Below are 22,168 nucleotides of genomic sequence, written 5' to 3' on the forward strand. Positions count from 1 at the left end.
CCTCCACATTTTGCTACTATTGTTTGTGAATGGCTGAATGAACATTTTCCTGGGAGATGGTTGGGTCAACGTGGTCCGCATGAGTGGCCGGCCAGAAGCCCTGATTTAACACCCTGCAACTTTTTTCTTTGGGGTTGGTTGAAGGTACAAGTTTACTCTACGAAACCAAAGACTTTAGAAGAACTTGAAGGGCAACTACGAGAAGTTATTTCTGCCATCCCACAAGAGTTCCTGCGAAGATCAGTTGATGCAATTTCCGAGCAGCTTCAGAAGCTGCAGACGAATGCTAGTGCACATATCGAATTTTAAATAAAACTCCATGTTATGTGTGTTCTTGTCATATTCATTTTTTGTAAAAATAATGATTAAAAAATAAATTATAAGATTTTTTAAATGAGTTACTTTTCAATCACCCTGTGTATAATTGTTATTTAATATATTTTTATTTTGTTTTTTGTGCATCTCATTGGTATGTTTTCATGGTAATCTGAATATTTCTGAGAAAGATTTGGCCTGTCCTTTTAGAGGAAAAAGATCTTAAAAATATTCTTCCAGATAATTCAACAGTAAGATTAATAAGAGCCACGAATATGTGAGATCTATTGGTTCACAGAAGCTTTGAGAAAGAAATGCAGAAAGTGAAACCTATAACTTGGTTAGCTGACAAACCAAATGGTTTGGACACTGCAAAGCCTGCCCATACATCCCCATAGCCAAGGAGCTTACAAATCCAAAAAATAGAGTAGAAATAAGATCATTTTACAACTGCACTTCCAGCAGACTAGTATATGCAACAAGTTGTTCTTGCCCACTGTTATATGTGGAAAAGACTATGAGGCAATTAAGATGTTCGAGCCCTTGAACATATTAATTATGTGCTCTTAAAAAAAAGTCAAGCCTATAGCTAGGCTCCACCGACACAGCCGTGTCTTTGATTCACAGAAATCTGTGAATTAATGAACTACAAGTTCTGTCTGCTACCGCAACAGATGGCTTGTAGTTCTCAATGAACTACAAGAGCTCTGATAAGCGTTCTCATAGTGAATTTAATAACTATAAAATTATTTTATTTTATTTAACTATCTGCCTGTACAGGAGGTACAGGCAGACAGTTAACTGAGAGTCTGCAGAAGCCTGCAAATGGTGATCAGCTGATCGTGGGTGCAATGCTTTACAATATATGCTCATTTTTTTACCTGCAAAATCATGTGCATTTATAATCTTTTGAGGTGGAGAGGGGACTGATTACTATGCACCTAGGGCCGGATTTTCCTTTAGGCACGGTAGGCATATGTTTCCAGGTACCCTTCATAGAGGGGTGCTCATCTGGAGAGAGAGAGTGAGAGTGTCCACAGGTTTGGGGGCGCAAGCAGCTGGAGGCAGCTTAGTTATACTACTGCTCCTGGTCCCAGCAGCCCCTGGATGATCTGAATGGCCCCTTCAGTATATTCACAAGGACCCAGGACCTGTAGCATGGGAGGATTTTTTTCCCTAAATCACAGGAGCAGGAGGGTAAGCCCAGTTGTTCATCAGTTCGGAATCAAATATATACTCTAACAGCAAAATCCTACAATCCCACATCTTCCAAAAACCATAAAGCAAAAACAATGGAGAGTACAACTGTGTAGGGGAGTGTAACCAAAACTCCACATACACACAAACAGCTTCCACATATGAAAACCCTTCCCAACAACCTAATCAAGGCATATACATTCTCTTCCTTTGGCAATATTTACTCCAATTTTTTCAACATATTCAATCAGGGTCTATGACTAAATTTACATTCCGCCTACAATGGGTCCATCTGCAAAAAGATACAATATAATAAGAAACTAAAAAATGGGGATTCCATCATTTATTACCCCATCAACCACATACACCTCCACACTTCTCTACGACATCCATCTCAAAAACACGTCTCCACATATAGGCACACTTCCCCAACACACCCCCAGGACCTAACATACAACTCTCTCCAGTATAACACAAGCCAGCCACATCCCCTCACCACCACTACACAGATCAGCAATCACACACACAATCCTACAAACAGACCCCATATGCATGCGTTCTCTACCACATGCAAATAGACACCCACTCACACATGACAACAGACCAACACTGTCCACATACATTCCCCACAATCACCCACCTACACAAACCTGCCCAGGATATAATCCAAATTCCCCCTATCTACCCATACAAAGCAACCACATGCACAACACCACAACATATACATACTGTAGTACTTGACCACATGCAACTCAACATCCACAAACACTCACACCGTTACACAACTCATAACCAACCCACACTGCGCCACACAGAACACCCCAAAATGTACTCCAAGTTCCCCGCACATTTACCTTCATTCATTCACATAGCAAACACACCAAATCATTACAGTCACTCAAAGCTTAAAAGAGAAGTACAGCCAAAGTTCGTTCTGCACGCCTGTGACTCGTTTTCAGCTAACAGTGAGCTGAATCCACTATTGACTGATGTCACTTCAGGCTGGGGAAAAATCCCGACTTTAAAGTCATGATCCACCCCAGGGTCTGGAGAGGCACATGGCCTAGTCTCTCAGTGAGTCTGAGCCAGTCTCTCCCTCCCCACTCTACAGCTCAGCGCTCCAGGTAGCGCACGGAGGGGGCAGAGCAGACAGCGGTGACTCAGTCACCGCTCTCTGCTCACAGCAGCAGGTGGAACTCAGCAATCAGCAGTGATGTGATCACTGAGCTCTCACCCTAAGAGCCAGCAGGGGGCAGATGCAGCATCGGACCAATGCTGCATCCACCCAGGTAAGTATAATTAAAAAAAAAAAAAAAACACTATCCCATACCTAAAATTCCCATCAATTCAATGTATAAGAAGGTTCCTATTAGGCACAACCACTGCAACTCAGCCATCCCCGTTTCTGTACACCCATCCCTCCGGTTGTCTCCCTCATGCTTAAATTTCTTACCTTCCAAAAAGAATCACCTGGGTAAGTACTCACACAAAGAGAAAGATTGCCCTCTGTCATTCCTCCTTCCTTCAGGTGAACTTCTACTGTAATTTAAGCTTTGGACGTAACTGAGTTGAAGATCACATATGACTTTCCAGCAGCCACGTAGATTTGACCAGAGTACAGCAGGATCAAACCACAAAGTCTACCAAGCTAAATGTACAGTACAAATATATTGTCAGTGAGATAATTTTGTGCTGGCAATAAAGTAAAAAGAAGAGTAAAACATTTTTCTTTTCTTTTTTTGTAAAACAAATCTTCAAACAACTAGATATAATTCAATGAGAAAAAGAATAGCATTTATTTTCAATAACTGGTATAGAGAAATAGTTATACATGTGAAGCAATCATGTTTCACATTTGGTTTTTCAAACGTAGACTAAAAAAGTGACAGCTGGAACCTGACTGGTTGCTCTCAAATGATTACTAGTGCTGTGGCCTGATTTAGATGCTTCACTCTACAAATATGGAAATTATTTTACAGATCACCTAATAATGTTTACTTTGTAATTGAAGTCATCAATTTACATTAATCTCAGGAGTTCTTCCTTGATGTGGCAGTTCTCACTACATCACTGCCTATCAGGCCTTATTCTAAATAAATTAAAATAAATTGCTGTAATATATCTAATTATTGCATGCAAGATTATGTAAAAAGGTAACTGCTTGCTGCCCGCAGTAAACAATTTCTGGATTGTATGAGAGTGCCCACTTGTCTTTATCAAAATTAGAGAAAGCAAAAGGCATTGCATGAAATTTTAGGGGTCACAGATTTAGGAAGAGGTAATTTACTTGCGTATGCTTTCTGTTATCTTAAAAATGTACCCTATACCAGGGCTTTTTGTCTCAGAGAATAGGTGCAGGTACTCCCCCCCACACAACTCCTCCTCCCCCACACTGTAGGCAGTTCCACCTCTCTCTCACTTGCAGTGAGATGATACAGCATAGGCATTGGCAAGCAGGTACCAGGGAAAAAATGGAGATCACAGAGGGTGCAAACTAGCACATGCCCTCTCCCGCCCATGACCAGGACAACTGCATTTCCCTTGTCCCTGTCCTGCACTCAGTAGGATCTGCTCAGGAGATCAGATCTTTGGCAGCAGCTGGGAGAAAAGCTATCCCTTGTAGACACAGAAGCCGAACTTCAGTGATTATGAGTGATAGTGATAAGCAGGGAGCAGGAGGTGGCGAAAGTGAGTTCCACCAACTTACAGCTGAAAAAAGCCGTCTTATACTCAATAAAGCGGAGTTCCACCCAAAAGGGGAAGTTCCGCTTTAAGTCTTTGTCCCCCCGCTCCCCATTAAGGATGGGCTCCTTTGGGGAGCGGGTACCGGAATCTGACAGGTACCTGCTCCCACTTACGCTGCGATAGCCTAAGGTAATCATAAGCGGAAGTTGTCCCCCCCTCCCTCCCCGTAATCTTCTGGGACATGTGACAGGTCCCAGAAGACTACGGGGCCATTCACAAAGCGCAGCGCTTCTCGTGCATGCACAGTGGGCACCCGGCTGTGAAGCTGCAAGCTGTCACAACCGGGTGCTCACACTGAAGATGCCAGCACCAGAGAGAGAAGACAGCCATGGGGAGGACACCGCTGGACCGAGGGACAGGTAAGTGACTGTATTTTAAAAGTTAGCAGCTACAGTTTTTGTAGCTGCTTTTTTTTTTTTTCAGCTGGAACTCCGCTTTAAAGTCGCTCTAAACTGCTGTTCAAAAAGAAAACAAATCTATTCAAGTATCTATTCCTAAATAAAAAAGTACCTTTAGTTGATCTCTGCTACCTCCAAGATTGTAAATTACTTATTTTCTGCTGTGATCTAACATCTTGCTAGAGGGTGGCTATGTTCATTCTCCATGGTCCCACTGTATGTAGGAACATAGTCACCCACTCTTGCTTGTTCCCGAGAAGTATTAGGGACTATGGACAATAATATAACTTCTTAGCTTACTGTACCCCCCACCCCCCATGACCTGTAATATCCCTGCTACAGTGCTCCCTGCTTCCCAATTTATTTGTAATACCCCCCCTAACAAAGTGATATTAGTCTGTACTTCAAATTTCCCCCAGAGGCTTGTAATAACCCAACATCAGTTATTTACCTTCATGCTTAAAAGGTCCCTCGATAATCTGTAATATACTTTGTAGGATTCCTTTCTCAATATGTCTCCCAACCTATATGGCATAATACCACTCCAGTGGTATACAGTAACTTCCTGCTTAATGTCTCCGCTCTGACCTCTAATATCCCCCACAAGTTATATGACACCCTTCTTAATATTCCCCCCTTTTTGCAATGACCTTTAATACTGTATCTACCCCCACCATTGATATAACTTCTTGCCTAATATGCCCTTTGGTGACTTGCTCTGGTTACTAAATTCTCTATGCAATTTTTCTTAGCAGTAAATACTAGTATATGCACAAAAAAGATTTTTTTATTTCTGAAAAAAGAATCACATACAAATTTGCCCAGTGAAAGTGCATGGACATTTCTGGCAAAAATGAATGTTATTAGGCTATTTCCTGTGCTGGTTGAATGTTTTTCATCAATTTAAAATGGAAATTCCTTTGATATTTAGCACCATTTAATGGCTAAATGCAGTATAATCAAAACTGCCAGCAATTGCACACATTGGGGGAGATTTATTAAAAGGGGTGCACTCAGAATTTGGTGCAGCTGTGCATGCTAGCCAATCAGCTTCTAACTTCAGTCTGTTCAGTTAAGTTTTGACAATAAAACCTGCAAGCTAAATGGTTTCTATGCAGAGCTGCACCAGATTTTGCACTTTGCAGTTTTAGTAAAAAAAAAAGCCTGAATAAAGTTCCTTCATCTAGTGTTTTTGTTTTATCCTAGAGCAACCTTTCTCAACCAGGGTGCCCAGGCACCCTGGGGTGCCTTGAGGTTACTTCAGGGGTGCCTTGGCAAAATGTCTAAAAACTGCCCAAAACTAGTATAAAAGTCAGCTGGTGGAACAAGCCTGCCTTTTAGTTACACAAAGCCAAAGGTTTTCATTGTGCATCATTACGACTTTCTAGCCACCGGCATCCTGGCAACCTTTGACATCATCAGTTGATAAGGAGGATGTCAGCTGCCTGCACAGCATCCTAGTTTGACCCTCCCCTGCCCCTCTCCATCAGCGCTGGGCTCACATTAGCTCAGTGATGGAGAAAAACTGAGGGAGAAGAGAAACACTGGAATACTAGTCAGTATGCGAAAGTGTATTTGCTTTGGAAGAATAAATCACCTCTAACATTGGGTGTCCTACGTGTGTGGATGTTGCTGTGTTATGTAAAGCTATTAGAATAGCTTTCACATTTTAGAATAGGGTGCCCTTTTAAAATTATAGACAGTTTTGAGGCACCCCATTTTAGAATGAGGTGCCTCAAGAATGTCCATAATTTTAAAGGGTGCCTTGGCTGAAAAAAAGTTTGAGAAACAGACCTACAGGGAGAAAGTTGACATAAAAGGGTATGACCACAGGCCTAGTTAGAAAGATTATTTATTATTGTGAACAGTATACAGCTAAATAAAGTTGGCAAAATAAATATGTCTTCTATGGAACACAAGACGTTACAGAGAGAAAATAATGAAACGCAAAAGTGATTCCTAAATGTTAAAAAAAGGGAAAGAAAATGGTAGCTGTCTTAGATAAACGGAATAGATAAATAAGGAAAAGAAGGCTTAAAGAAGATCTCCTGGATAAAATCCCCCATTAGTACACCCCCCTATACAAAACTCTAAACAGTTAATACAATTTTGAAAATCCTTACCAATTAGTAGAAAAGTTTAATTGAATTTTCGTGACCTCATCTCTGTAATTCAAAAGATAACAGCATCCGCTCTGCCAAGGAGGAGGTGTAACAATAGGGATTACATCATATCCTCTCTTTTCTCTCTGCAGTAAAAAGAAACTACAGTTTCCATCAACCACAGGGACTTATAGTGAATGTGGGCAGGTACACTAGGTCTGTACATGTTGAATGTATCTGAGAGTCTCAGCCCGCTCACCACTGCAAATGGGGCTGAATTACATCACTGCTTCCTGGAGAAAGAACTACAGAAGGGATGTGCCAAGACCAGTGGCTAGGGGAATAGGAGGCATAAAAGCCACTGGTCTTACAAACAGGAAACCAAAGAGAATTAATGGTTTGATTGGAAAAATAATAGGTTATTTCCAGAGTTCTGCTTTAAATACTAACCTTTCCTGGGGAAAATGGGGAAACAAAAGCCTAGACCGTTGGTCACGTGATTCATGTAAAAGTCAAGCCTAAACTCAAACTCTCTTCTTCAGCATAAGTCACATGATAAACTGCCTAGGCTATTGGTTATGTGTTCTGCATTGTGAAAAGCTTGAAGCAGTGTTTTTGGCAATAGGTATTTAGCAGTACTTACTATCCTTCTCAGCAATACCCTTTGCATTTATATTATAGGTCAGTTTTAATTCCCAAAGTCTAATTTTGTGTTATGAATTACTAAATTAATTTGCTATACACAACAAGAAATTATATTTGTAAGTATTCCCTAAAATAAAACTGGCATTCTAGTAAAATTCAATCTTTTGGTGAATCATAAAACAAAAATTGTAAAAATGGTGGAGGAAAAAATATTGAAACCCATTTGTTCACTGTGCAGCATGGTACTAAACAGCAGAGCTGTATTCCTATTGTACATTAAATGTGTTTTCTTCAAAAAAATTACTTTCATCTATTAGTCCATTCTAGGCCTCCTGCAGGTTTCACTGAATATATTGCCTTTCTTTTGTAGTATTATCCTCTGACTTTTAGCTTCACATTTATATGCACAAAGCAGTGTTGTTTATTTACATTGCCCCGAGATATGAGTCAGCTTTTCTATGTAGTCTCCATAGAATTGCCTTGTAACCACAGAGCAGCTCTGTGTCCCTGGGCAACAAGCATAAACACAAATGTACGTGGGTATATAAATACTTGGACAAAAAGCAGAGATGGAAGCCAAAAAGAGAAAAAGCAATGCAAGCAGTTCAATTTTAAAGCTGAGCTTCAACAAAGATTAAGGTCAACTGTGGGTTGGAAAATCCATTTAAGCATTTAATTCTTTAATTCACAAAGTACCAGCTCAAGGATCATTAAATACTATGAGCCTGATTTACTAAAGTTGAGCTCATGCCACTCACCACGTTGAATAGTGATTGCGCTCCCTATCCAGCAAAATGGAGCTCACTTCAGCATCTCTGCACATGTGCTTCTGCATGGGCGACCACCATCAAGGTCAATGGTCCACAATTTGGTTGCGAAGTGCAATGGGAAAAAGAAAGTGAAAACGACCTCATTATGAACGTTTTCCAGCATGAAACATGTATAAAGAAATTGTACCAATGAATAAATTGAAATCCATTTCCGAGTATACAAATGTGTGAAATAAAAAAGTTCAGGAATAAATACAAAATAATTGCTTTGGTTCCTTGGTTTTAATTTGATTTAATGCTGCTTGCCTGTTCTATTAGTTTTACCAGAGTCAACTTTTCACATTGTATATTCATATGTGCATGTTTGCATATGTTCAACATTTTTTGCATATGCTCAAAGCACATTATTCTTCAGACTCTTAAAAAAACTGCAATCCATGATTGACAAGCCTCACTCTAACGTGTATGAAGACTGAGTGCACCAAATGCAAGCGGTAGAGTGTGGCATCATGCATATTAATGTAGGATGTAAAAAAGAAGCGCACTCCCTATCAAGCTGACTCTATGGATGGAGTGAAATGCGTTAGGATTGCAGGATCAGGTGGAACTGTTTGTCCATCAGATTTCCAAATAAACAGACATAGGGCTTTTAATAAAGTGCAGCTTATTCCTTTAGTTTTTTGCTTACCTCCTCAGTAACTACATACACTCTTTTTTCCTGTCTGCTCTTCTTTTCCTCCTCCTTGTAAGCAGTACAGGAGGGTTCCTGTACACAATTATTGCGCTACTCTCAGGTCTCATGTACTACCTCTCTCTGCTCTTCCACCCAGTGTGTTTCTACCCCCCCTCACATACTCAAGTAGTAGCACTCACCTAGAGAGGAGTTAGGTTAGGTAACTTTAGCTCTTAGTTCCACTGTAATCAGTTGAGCTGCATGTGATTATTTTGGTCTGTTCTGTATTTCACAGGCTGTAGGTTTAATTTCTCTTCCCTGCATTCAAACACACTCTGTGGGTCATTTAGTAAACCTGCAGTGGTGAAAAATCTGGTGCAGCTCTGCAGAGAAACCAATCAGCTTCCAGGTTTTCTTGTCAAAGCTTAATTGAACAAGCTGAAGTTAGAAGCTGATTGGCTATCATGCACAGCTGCACCAGATTCTGGGTGCAACAGTTTTAGTAAATCTCCCCCTTTACATTGTCTAAGCCAATCCCTGTGGGAGATTGCACAGATGGTTGCTGGGACGGTGTATAAATAGTCTGAGAGGCAGGATAGGATTGTCTTCCTGCAAGGGATTTCACCTGTTCAGGTAGGAGGGTTTGCTACCCCTCCTTTCAAGCCACTGTTCATTGAGGTAAAAGTGGGGCTAGCTAGGGGGCCTATACTTCGGTCCTGCTTTGGAGTTACATGGATCTCTGCTTAATCACTCCATCAGAGCTGTATGGAGAGTGTTACGAGTCTGGTTAAGCTGTTGTTTCGTAGTAAGAAAGCCAGTAGTTGTTCTAAGTGGAGATTGCTCTCATAGAGTCTCATCCCTGGCTTAACTGTTATGGCTCCAGCTCTTGGGACTGGGCACTATTGGGATAGCTGGGATCTATTGTTTTTCTCCTCAGAGGTACATACCAACCAGCACCTGGGCTATGTAGTTTCTCCTCAGAGAGATTCATACTGTCAGTCCTCTTCAGTGTCATTGTGGGAGAACTGTTCTTTTTAATCTTTCACAGTGTGTTTTGTACTGTATCTGATTTCTGATTTTTGTTTTCTGAAATTCAGCTATAGTGAAGAGTGTCCTCCTGTATTTACATGGTTCTGGAATATCCAATATTACTCTACTCCCCACCCATGTTACCTAATATAAAAACCACAAAAAGATGCCCCTAGACTGTTCATTGAGCCAACTGGAGTGACTGTTGCTGTGTGCTTGGCTGCACTACTTGGGAAAGAACTCCTACAGTCTCTTACACGGGTGAGCACTACACATTAAAGCATGTACTACGTATTTCTGGTGGTAGTTTCATATAGAACTACTAGTGCCTAATTCAGGCAAGCGTTTTTGACAGTTTTGGTAATGATACCAACTCAGGCAACAAATTCAGGTAGGTCTAACTACCATGCTGTGCTATATCCCCAGCCTAACGCACTTGTAAGCTGAAAGCTAAATGTAAACAAAGGGGTGGAGATACTGATGATGTCGATATCCAAACATGGCAATGCCAATTTTGCTAAATTACTTGTCACTGGGTGGGTGCAACCTAATGGGGCACTGAGAGACTGGTTCTCCATCAGGTTCCCTTGGCTATTGATTGACAGCACGTGGCATGGGACAGATTTCAAAGCAGGCTATGGATGAAATAGCAGCTCTGGATCACCCTCTGCTGTGTGCAATCAATTAACAGTCAATTGGACCTGAATGAGAACCAGTCTCTCAGTACCCAATCAGGTCCTGTTCACCCCTAGGACAAAACTACTCAACCATGTGCCTGTCAGTGTGAGGAATTAAGTGACTGGGGAGGGAACACACAGAGGATGAAGTGTCCAGGATGCACACTCCAACCTCAGTGCCAAGGACTGACAGATTCATATACCTGTCAGTGACAGGTACATGACTCAGCCACAAACACCAATACAGTTGGTGCAGAGGCCCGACAGAATATTCTTAACAAGTAGTGAAAACTTTTAAAACAAGTTCTTACTAGCCTCGGTATCGATAGGTATTGTGGAGAAATTTGTCATAATAAAGGCACAGAAAAAAATGCTTTTTTTTTGCATACTGTTGAATCAGAATCTTGGAACAGCCATCCAATGTAGACAACCAGTAGGTGTTTCTAAGGTGCTAGAAACTGACTGGATTTCAACTTTAGAGTCTTTGTTGTCATCTTTGAAGGCCAGTTCACACCACAATTTCTATATTCCAGATGCGTTTCTGCACGTGTGTTTTTGATGCATTCTGGTGTGTTTTTTATGCATTATGGGTTGTTTTTCCCCTCTTTTCTTCTTTATCTCAGTTAAGGACATTTACATTCTGGTGTGTTTTGCCATTGCAGATGCATTCCATACAGAAAAATAATGCAGTATGTACTACTTTTTTTGACTGCACTGGAACTGAAGTGAACTAGGGCTTTGCAAAAGGAGACATGGAAAACACTGTGCGTGCATTCTGGATGCAGATTAAAATGCACTGGACTCATCTCCTGTAAACCAGCACTTAGAGTTTTTGAGAATGAATGACTTCAACTTAAAAGCAGCTAGATAGGTCGTGATATGTTGCTTCAAAGCTTTTTTTCTGTTTGTTAAAAATATGCACATTGCTCAATATCCATGAGTCAGGACACAGATGCACTGTAAAAACTGAGACCATGGGTCTGTATGATTTTACACATTTTAAAATTTCTCTTGAATTTAACCAAATAAATAAAAACCTAATCCAAAAAATAAGTTCTCTTTGTCGCTCAGATTTTTAGTGTGTTTGAAAACCTCTATGACCAATGAGCTATTATTCCCTGCAGTAACAATAAGTCAGAAAATGAAGTGGCAGCAGATACTGGCAGTCCATGACCAGATAAATGATTGCTCACTGTAGATCTAGCTGTAGCTCTCTATGGCCAGTATTTTTTTCTAACATGTTTACTTTTTATAAATAATTTATTAAAAGGCTAACTGTTCAACAGCACTGATTTATGTATTAGTCATTAAAGGTGAAATAGATATTTCTGATTATACACACTTTACGGCATTTTATTATTGTGTCTGAATGTATACTCTGCTAAAATGAATAAAATAAAGCAGATTGCACTTGCAGCTGCATAAATAACATATGCACAGAGCAAATAACTGCAGCTGCATCTGCTCCAGCATTATTCACAAAACAAAGGCCAGGCCATAAAGGACCCTTCACTGACAGGCACAGGGGAGTACCTTTCACTCACAAGAAAGCTTTTGAACAAGGTAATTTATCACAGGAAACCCAAGCACCTATATTTGCATTATTACCATATCACTTGCACATAAACCACATGCTGATTACTAAGATCACAAGACATATACAGCCTCTGCACAACAAATATCTGCGCTTACCCCAAATTCATATACCTGTTGCATAAAAGATATTTGTCTTGTGGAGGAACACTGAGGTCACAGTGTTCTATGGATACTTCATCCTCAGTACAGCTGAGCTCCCTCCCACCGTTGTGACTATCGCACAGACAGTAGTTTTGTATCTGGGTGGGTGGAGCCTGACTTGGATTTGGAAACACTAGTTCCCCTTCAGGTCTTCTCTCTCTCCCTAATGGACAGCAGGCAGTGGGCAGATTCATAGTCAATAGACAGGCTGCTACTCACCCACTGCTGCTATCAATCACAAGAAGAGAGTGGACCTAATGGGGAACAAGTCCCTCATCTTCCACATCAGGCTCCACCCACTATCAGCATCATTGGTTGCTAGGAGTACTGCTTGGACCTTAAAGATGGAGGTACACCCCAAAAACTTGTCCTGAAAATGTGGATGTTAGTGCAAAAAAGTATCGTGGACAGTTCACAATTGTTTTTGCATGGGAGTAGCACATAAATAAACACAACAAATTAAACTAACCAATGATATGCAGCAGTGCTAAAACCAGAAAGTTGATTTGATTGACTTTATTCTAATTTCTCTGTAGAAATTCCACATAGCTCCTTGAATTGGGTGTGTGTGGGTGGTTTACCTTTATAGCTAGGTGCTTGGCTAAGAATGGAGAGTGAGAGAAACACTGGATGCAGCTGCTCTCTATATCAGCAAGTTGATGAGTAGGAAGAGTTCAATAGACTGAGTCAGGCAGCACTGCACTGTAGGAACTGTAGTCCAGGGGAGAGAGACTCTGCTGTTATCAAGAGCTTTTGAACTGCATTTCCCAGAGAAAGATTGCCAGGGGGAGGAGAAATAGCTGCATTTTCTCAGGCTCTACAGGGCACAGCTTCCTTTTGCCATGAGGGAGCCCAGAGAATGCACATGGCTGTCCAATGTGCATCACCACTGCTGCATAACTATGGTGTAAGCAGGATCAGGAGTGCTGAGTCCAGATGTGCTGACAGCTAGAGTCCCCTGGGTGTAGAGCAGAGAGTGGACTAATTGCTGTATGTGAGCTGCAATATCGCCAGATAGGTAAGCTGCTGCTGTGGGGATTTGGTATCTGCTGCTAGAGAGAGAGACTGTGCCCTTTAGGAACTGACCCTACAGTCATCTACTAGACTTACTGCTTATAATGATCATGCATACTGGGCACACGAATAGCTGTGTGTGTAGCAGCCATTTTGTCAGGTCACAAGTCTCCTATGCAAAGAGAGAAACTGGATTTGGGGCTTGGTCATAAACATGACACCCACCCCTTAAACCGGATGATTGGTCAGATGGTCCCTGTCAACAGCCCTATGATGCCACAGAAAAAGGAAATGGCAGGATCTGTTGTGAAGCCCTTTTTTGTTCTCATCAACCAAGGAACACCTAACCGGACTTGAGACAGCCACGGCACCATTTTTGCTTGAACAACTGGACTTGGCTAAAACCAAGGACTGTGCAAGTATTCTTCATTTTCAACTCCTTCTTAATTCTCTGTTGTTTTATTATTCTCTTTATTTCTTTGTAACATCTTTTTTCTTTAAATATTTTATTTGCACCATTTTGACCTTTTCATCATAAACCCTATTTTGAAAATTGTTAAAACCGTCCCTAAAGCTTTTAATGCAAACTAAAGAATCCCTGTCTCTTGAAGAGTGCTACTATATTACAAATCTCTGAACGTACCTGTCTGTTGTGACAGTGCGTGTTGCAGATGATTATTCTAAAATCATAGTTGTTATTGATAAGATTGAGTTTCTTCCTTCTCAGTCAAAAGGTGGCGGTGGTAGCTTAAAGAGTTAATTGCTTAGTTAACTTAACTCAGTGACAATCGTGCTCAGGCTCCAGAACCTAGATTGTGGTCTTGTGAGCTGGAAAATCCTTGTGTAGGGCACAGCTGAGAGTGGCATTGTTACGTAAGTGACAGCAGGGTGTGAGTTTGGTTGGTCCTTTGTCATGAGTTGGTGAGAAGGGTGGGGTCGGGCACAGCGTCCATCACACTGCTGCCTGCAGGCTTGACTGGGGCTATTCTTATATGCACCAGTGGTACAACTGGGCCCCAAGACTATCCGGCTGTTAGGACTAAAGATTGTCCCTTTATAGCTGCTATACAGAGGCCTTCAACTATTGCTTATGCTAAGAGGTACCTCTCAGGGGACATTGCACCATATCCTAGTTGTTTTCCTAAAGTGCACTCTAGACTATTTATAGCATTATTATTCACATTGCATTTAATTCTTATATGTACTGTTTATTGCTGACTTTGCTGATTTATGTATTGATTCCAGTAGAGTTGTACAAAACTCTATCCTAAGTTACTTTGGCATAGTGATTATACTATCTAGTGGACTGTGTCTAACCCTACCTTCTATGTGTTCATTTATGCTCAAATCACCATTTATTCTAATCCTTACCAATACAATGAATTAATTTACCACTAGAAGGTCTTGTATCTATTAGCTGGTACTAATTCACAGCCAAGTTAAAGGTATCTATGCTCATGTCCTTATAAGTGCTTGAAGTAACTTTCATTCAACTTGGTTTGTCAGAGGGGCTGAGGTTACTCTTGGAGTTGAGACGCAGAACCGAGAATCCAAATTACCAAGTAGCTCTTTCATTGGAGGCACTACTCCAACCTTTGCTGTGATGCTTTTTGTTTCTCTGCTTGATATACAGCAACTTCATTCAGATTCAGACTTCATTTAAAATGTTTTAATGTTACTAAACTCCTCTAGTACATATGGCAATTGCTCCTGTTCAAATCTGTGCCTTAATTTCTAAGCAGCATGGTCACACAGATCCCCCCCCCCCCCCCTCATTTGACATAGCCACTAGAAAGATGATGAATTTATGACTGACAGCTCTGGTGTCTGGTAGCAGGGGCCATTCTGGAGACCAGTGCTGCCATCCCCCCCAAAACAAAAATCACACAGCCTGCAGCCCTGTGTTTCTATCAGAGCCTCCTTTCATATATAAGAAGACAAGCCAATGGATGACATAGCGCTACAGTGCTGAGTGATTTTTCAGTCTTCCAAACAAACGTTCACAGTACACACAGCACTCCATTGCTGATTGTTTATGAAAATTACAGCAGCCATTGATAGACACACAGAGCTGCAGTGCTGGGTGATCTTTCACTATTATAAATTAATGATCATCATTGCTTGTCCATTCATAAAAGTAAAAGATCGCTCAAGAGCTGTCATTCATTGTAAAGTATCTGTGGCTGCTTTTACTTCATACAGGGTCGATACTGTACACAGAGCCACAGCTCTGAGTGATCTTTTACTATAATGAATGAAAAAGCATTACTAATTGTTCATTCATAATAGTGACAGATCACTCAGCTTGGGGGAGAGGAGCTCTGCACTGGCTGTACCTCCCCCACAGGAACGCCCATAATTTGGGTTTCAAAAGGGGATGGAGCTACAGCTAGCACTAGGAGGTGTGTTTAGGGGGCAACGGGGCCATCAGAGCGGACCCAAGTGCTGTATGAACATGGTCCCCTGGCGAGGTAAATAACAATATTTAGACGTTAAAGATAGCTCTTGTTTAATTTGGATTTGTATGTTTGGGAATAACTTCATTGCATTACAAGCAGGTAAGCCAAATATCTGACAAACGGTGGGTGGATGTACTGGTGGACCACAGTGATGCTTAGGTGCAAAATAAAAGACATTACACTGTATCATCTCATGGGTCCAGGACATTCGAATGACACTTAGATTGCACTATAAAAATGAGCTTTTTCATACAAAGGTTTGTAGAATTTCAAGAATGTTTATTTTCTTGATATTTTATAAGAAACAGTGTTTACCAGAGCTCTTCTTAAATCATTTATGGCTAGCATTAGGTTCCTCCAACACAATCCAGGGATATAAATCTAGAGATATTAGAAACATTTTAGTACATTTCTCTGGGTAAGAAGAGAAAAATAAAAGGCTATGTTTCAGATGACAACTGCTTATGACAGAATGATTAAATCTGGCTGGGCAGAGGCCCAGTATATTGTAGAGGTAGGTAAAGCACTTTTCAAGCAATATGGTTATGACCACAGTAAAACAGAAATTATTGCCCTCAGTATGAATGGAAGAAAATGTTCCTTCCTGATAATCATAGTGCAGGATTATCTTACCAATTCTTCAGCCTGGTGTCATCACACAAATAAAATATTGGAACCCAAGTTTAGTACATAACGCAACAGTAAATACGTTTTATTCTACAAGCCAAAATCATCCCTAGGCACTTTTCCCTATTTAAAGTGCACCTAATATTAAATCATAAGTTAGTAGGGTACATGTCAGCATTACAAAATAATATTTTGATTTTATGTAACAAAAAAGCACCTTTTTTCTTTCGTGACATAAAAAAATACTGATCTGAGCTTATCTGTTCACTGTTAGAGTAAAAATGGGGACAACTTTTTTCCATTTTGGGTAGAGTAAGGAAGGGTTTCATTTGCTTTTGCTATCTGTCCCTCCAAAGTGAGGTAAATCCCAGGGTCCAAAGAAGTTTTGCCTTCAGTTACACTTTGAATACGATCCAATAGTGGTACTTCACCTTCATTTATTAAGAAAAGCACATGCATTGTTTACACTGAATGTAACACAATTTATGAATGGGTGAGAGCCAGATGAATGACAACATTCTCTTCTGCATTCAGTAATTGTAGTACATTTGGTGTAAACAATGCACAGGCTTTTATCAATGAATAAGAGAAAAGGAGGGACGGGTACCCATCTGGCAACTTGAATGCAAGTTACCGTGATGACCCAAAGCAATTAACTTCCACCATGCCAGAAGTTCAGCACCAGGAAGAGGACCAAGCACTCTGCAGAGATTTCTACATGGAGCAGCAGTCTGCACAGCGTAGGGCATACTTCTTTACAGATAGGTGAATTGACTGCTGCTATAGGGGAAAAAATTATTTTTGGCTAAACTTCAACTTTAAAGGGTTAGTTCACCTTTACTAAAAAAATATGCCTATGCAGGTAAAGACACCTGTAGATAAAAACAAACAGTGCCCTTGCTATAGGTGTAGGCCATTTACGTATCTCCTGAAATTTGTCTGAAAAACTCCCAGAGATGTCATCACCCTGTCCTGCCTTGTTCCTGGGATGTTGCTAAGACACTCTCAGCTGATTCAAACCCCTTTGCATCTATGGCCTACATATGTGTGGAGATTTAAGACCTCACTTATGTGATGGTGGGGTTAAACAATAACAGCTGGGAGTGTCTTAGCAATGTCCTAGCAAAAAGGCAGGAAAGGATGATGCCATTTCTGGGAGTTTTTCACCCAGGCTTTAGAGGGTAGCTGCATGTACTGTGAATTAATAGATATTCAAAGATAACAGCAAATATTCCGAAGGTAGTATCTAACAGCTTAAAGCTCCTGCTGCTAAAGAAAATAAAGGGAGAGGAGCTGTAATTTTGATGCCTTTTAGATTTAAATTGTGCTGTATAATTTGAAGATCAATTTCTCCATAATGCCTGGAGCTACTGAGCTCAATAAGGGCTTGTTTTTAAGTGCTGTTACTGCATGTTTCAAATATGTGAATAGATTCCTACTGAGGGCAAAAAGAACCAGTCTGTTTTAATCTAAATGAAACACAAATGATGCAGCGCTACTACCATAAAAATTCTTCACACATAAATGAATAAGTGAAACAGTGCAAAATTAGTGACACAAATAACATAAACACACAATATTAAATAGTGCCAAAAAACTCATAAATAATCACGTGACAAGTGTCAATACGAGGTCCTAAAAGGACCAAATAACATAAATGGTGCCCCAAGTAATCCAATGGGATCCAATAGTGCTCCAAATCAAACAAGTAAGTCACAACAGGACTCAATGTGCTAAAAAAAACAAACAAAAAAAAACCTCCCACCAGAACTAAAAATTCCCACCATATAACACAAAACACACGTGCATCCCAATAAACGCATAAACTAAGAACTGATCATGCAAACAAACATGAATAAATATATAAAGTCCCGTGAGATGTAAAACACCTGACAATATACAAAAAAACATATATAAAGTCCACAGCAATTCTTGAAGAAGAAAAAAAAAAAAAATTGCTGATAAATGTGCAGAGATATCCAAAAATGGCTGAATTGCCCGCTCACCTCCCTCTTGCAACCCGCACAGGGTCAAAAAGCCTTCAGGATCACTAACACATGGACCCTTAATAGTAGGTAATCCTTCACAGCTCTCCACACTGACCTCCCCTCATGTACAGATTCCAGCACAGGCTTACAGGGCAGCAGATCTCCTCTTCAGGCACATAAGGTGGCTGCAGCCACTTGATCCCTCAGAAAATGTAACTGAATGCTTGCATAGTGTAAAACTATTTATTCACCAAACAAAGTATCACATATCGAATATGCTCACATTTAAAATCATCTTGTACATCACATGTAAATCAAACCTCAGATCAGATGTACTTGCATGGGTGTCCAATGTAAATAAAGAAGGCGTCCGACCGGAAGTGCGTCACCGCCAACACATATCGTCACGCTTAACACCTGACTTCATCAGGACAAAAATCTCCTACGCCCCTAGCATATGCATAACTTTCATTATCTCTGTTTAGTGCTGGGAGCTTTAAAAGCACTCAAACTTCCTGGTGTGAAGGGGCACATTACTCAATCCACATGACAGCGCCTGGCCAATCAGCCCTGTCACATAGGGAGTCAATATTATTGTGTAAGCTATGAATCCATAGACTCATTGGCTAACAGGACTTGCTTCCAAAGGCTGAAACACATAGTGTGGGAGTAAAAAAAAAAATAAAGTATATGCTGCTAAGGAGGGCTAAGATAAAGTGAACTTGTTGCTTTTAATTTTCTTGAGCATTAGAACATTTTTTAGAAATTATATATCTTTTTTCAGGTAGTCTTCTAGCAGGTTTGTTGACATGGCAGTTTCCTCTTTGTACTCACATGGTGGTAGTGGTGGTGGTGGGGGGCCTCTTGGTGTGATGGGTTCTCTGTTCTCCCATGACTATGTAAACTGCTCTGTCCCCCCTGACACTCCTGGGTGTATAATTTGATGCTGCACACACCTGTATAATTTAAAGTGGTTGTAAAGGCTCAAGACTTTTTTAATTTCATGCACTCTATGCATTAAGGAAAAAACCTTCTGTGTACAGCAGCCCCCCAGATCCCCCCTAATACTTACCAGAGCCCCATAGCAATCCAGCAATGTGCATGAGAGCCTTGGCTCTCTGGGGACTCTACCTCCTCTTGGCTGAGACATTGGCTCCCGCTATTGTCAATCACAGCCAGTGAGCCAATAAGGAGAGAGAGGGGGGCAGGGCAGGGCCACGGCTCTGTATGTGAATGAGCAGTGGAAAGAGCATACTTGGGTGCCCCCATAGCAAGCTGAGACCAGAGAAGAGGAGGGTCAAGGCTGCTCTGTTCAAAACCACTGCACAGAGTATAAAAAGTATGACGTTTGTTGTTTTTTAAAATAAGAAATATTGCCTTTAATATCACATAAAGTATCAGTATACTACCGCACTATATTAGCACACAGGAAATAGGCCACAGGCTAATTGATGGTAAATAAAGTAAGTGTTTGTATTGCAGGGCAAGATAAATGCAATGCATAAAGCAATAAACCAGTCAATTATCACGCTTGACTACATTAGATTAACTGATGGGAACACTAGCCTATAGCAATTAACGTAAACCGCAATAAGGCTAAAGCAAATGAAACAGGTATATGCAGCATTGACAAGAACAGTATAAACTGTGATGAGCATTAAATGCACAAAGAAATTCTCACTGTAACTCTCAGCAATAACTAGTCACGTGGTGCATGTGTTATTGTCTGTTTACACTGTATGAATGGCTGATAAGTAATGGACAGTCTCTACTGACATTAAACTGTGGACAGTGATGGGATAAGTACAGTTGATTCCGCTCACTACTTCTGGTACATAGTGAGTCCAGTCCAGAACACTTGGCAGTCTGTTGGCCTTAGGAATCCAGTCCCCCCATGGCTCAGTCCTCACTCTCAGGTCCTTACTCCATTTCTGTAGGTACACACAGCAACGGGTCCTTCCAAATCTGGTCCCAGCATAGGAAATGACATTGCAGTGGCTCAGTCCTCATGCTCTCTGGGTATGCAGAACACAGCAATGGCACCTGATTGCCATACAGGCTTAGATTCCCAGGTGCCATGCACAGACACAACAGCAGCAGGTCTGCAATCCTCGGTTCCCTGCATTGCACTGCCCACACATTCAATCATAGGCCCAGGAAAACACTCCCCCTCTGTGTGCAGGAATTCCTGGACATTGACATCTACAGCTCCATCCACAGTACTGCGCAGCACTGCTTTAAGGACTACATTTTCCATGATCCATCATGGCAAGTCCAAGACATCTCCCCCACAGACTCACTGCTGCTGTCAGGAGGGGGGCAAGCTGGGGATCTCACACAGCCCACAGCTGATCTGTACACACAGGGCCCAGCGGTGGGGGGGCATTGAGGAATCCACGGCCTCTCCTCCAGCCTGTGGACAGCACCCAACTACATAGTGAAGTGTGAATGGCGTTTTATCCTCTTTAAATCATGAAAATCGAAATATCTTTGAGCAGTTGTCCTTCCCTTTTGTTTTGCTAAGGGCTTTCTGTGCAAGGAATGATTTATAGGCCAAAATTCTATGATGTAGTTGATTCAGGATAGTTTGGAGGAAATGTGAGTTTGTAGCTAAGAGCTGTTCCCTTTATATGGCTTTAGTCAAGGATAGAAGTTACACTGACTGCATTTGCTGTGGTCATTTCATTAGCTACGCCTATCTCTCACCAGGTAGCTTTTGGCTTTAGAACAACCTAAATCCATCACAGCATGGATTCAACAAGGTGCTGGAAATTCCATAGATATTCAAGGATAAAAGCCACAAGTTTCTACAGCTGAAAGATAAAAGCTCTTCAGTATACAGTGTTAAAAGTCACAGGTCGGAGTATAGTACTAAAAAATCCTGCTCTTCTACAACAAAAGAAAGAATGAAACCTTTAGTAATGGAGTTTTATCTACCAGATTCATTGTCAAATCAGCCTTCTTAATAATCCGGTGTGCATCGCCAGTCATGCCTCTGCCATCTCCTGTGGAAACCCAAATTTGTAAACTCCTCCACTGTGCAGCATAGGAAGACCTCTCAGCATTTCTGTGACTCAGTGTGCTACACTTCTACTTTGCCCGAACCTGCACTATGGATCCAATAATCACACATTCCATGCCATTCTAACCCAGAAATAATAAGGAAAATAGCACAATACCACCACTACTATGAAACAGGCATTTATTTAGCAACTACGAAAAAGCACGTGATTAAAAAAAAGTCAAATCCTTTAAAAGGATGTAAGAGTGAACATGGTTCTTTCTTTTTCTCTGGGGTTTCATGCTGCAACAAAAATTTAGAAAATTAAACTTAAAAACTTAAACTTAAATTAAAGAAACCCATACTATGGAAACATAAAGGCTGCCTTTGCTGACTTTTTGGTCATTAGAGTGGAGTAAAGCTGTACCCTCGGGGGCGCATGCAAGACCGGGGATGAGGAAGGTCACACTCCTCTGAAGCTCCATCCATCCCCGGCCTTAGCGACTCACCCGTGGCACGTCCACAGCCTCCGGACATCCTTGGGTGAGTCTCAGTAATCCCGCACCCAGCTCAGCATATAAGGGAGGAATGATGGGGAAGATCGGGCGCTGGAAGCCCCCTTCCCCGCCAGCACATGACCCGCGGCCCTCCCCGCTGCAGCGACTCCTCGCTAGGCCACAATCCCCGGCCTCAAGTACGGCCGCAGGCCTGAACACGAGCTCCGGACCCCCCAGCGGCAGCGAGAGGTACTGCAGCTTCATCTGCAATTGAGCAGCCAGCATCCCCAACCT

This window comes from Staurois parvus, unplaced genomic scaffold (assembly GCF_062004578.1).
Source record: "Staurois parvus isolate SC_StPar_1 unplaced genomic scaffold, SC_StPar_1.0 ptg000131l, whole genome shotgun sequence".
NCBI lineage: Eukaryota > Metazoa > Chordata > Amphibia > Anura > Ranidae > Staurois > Staurois parvus.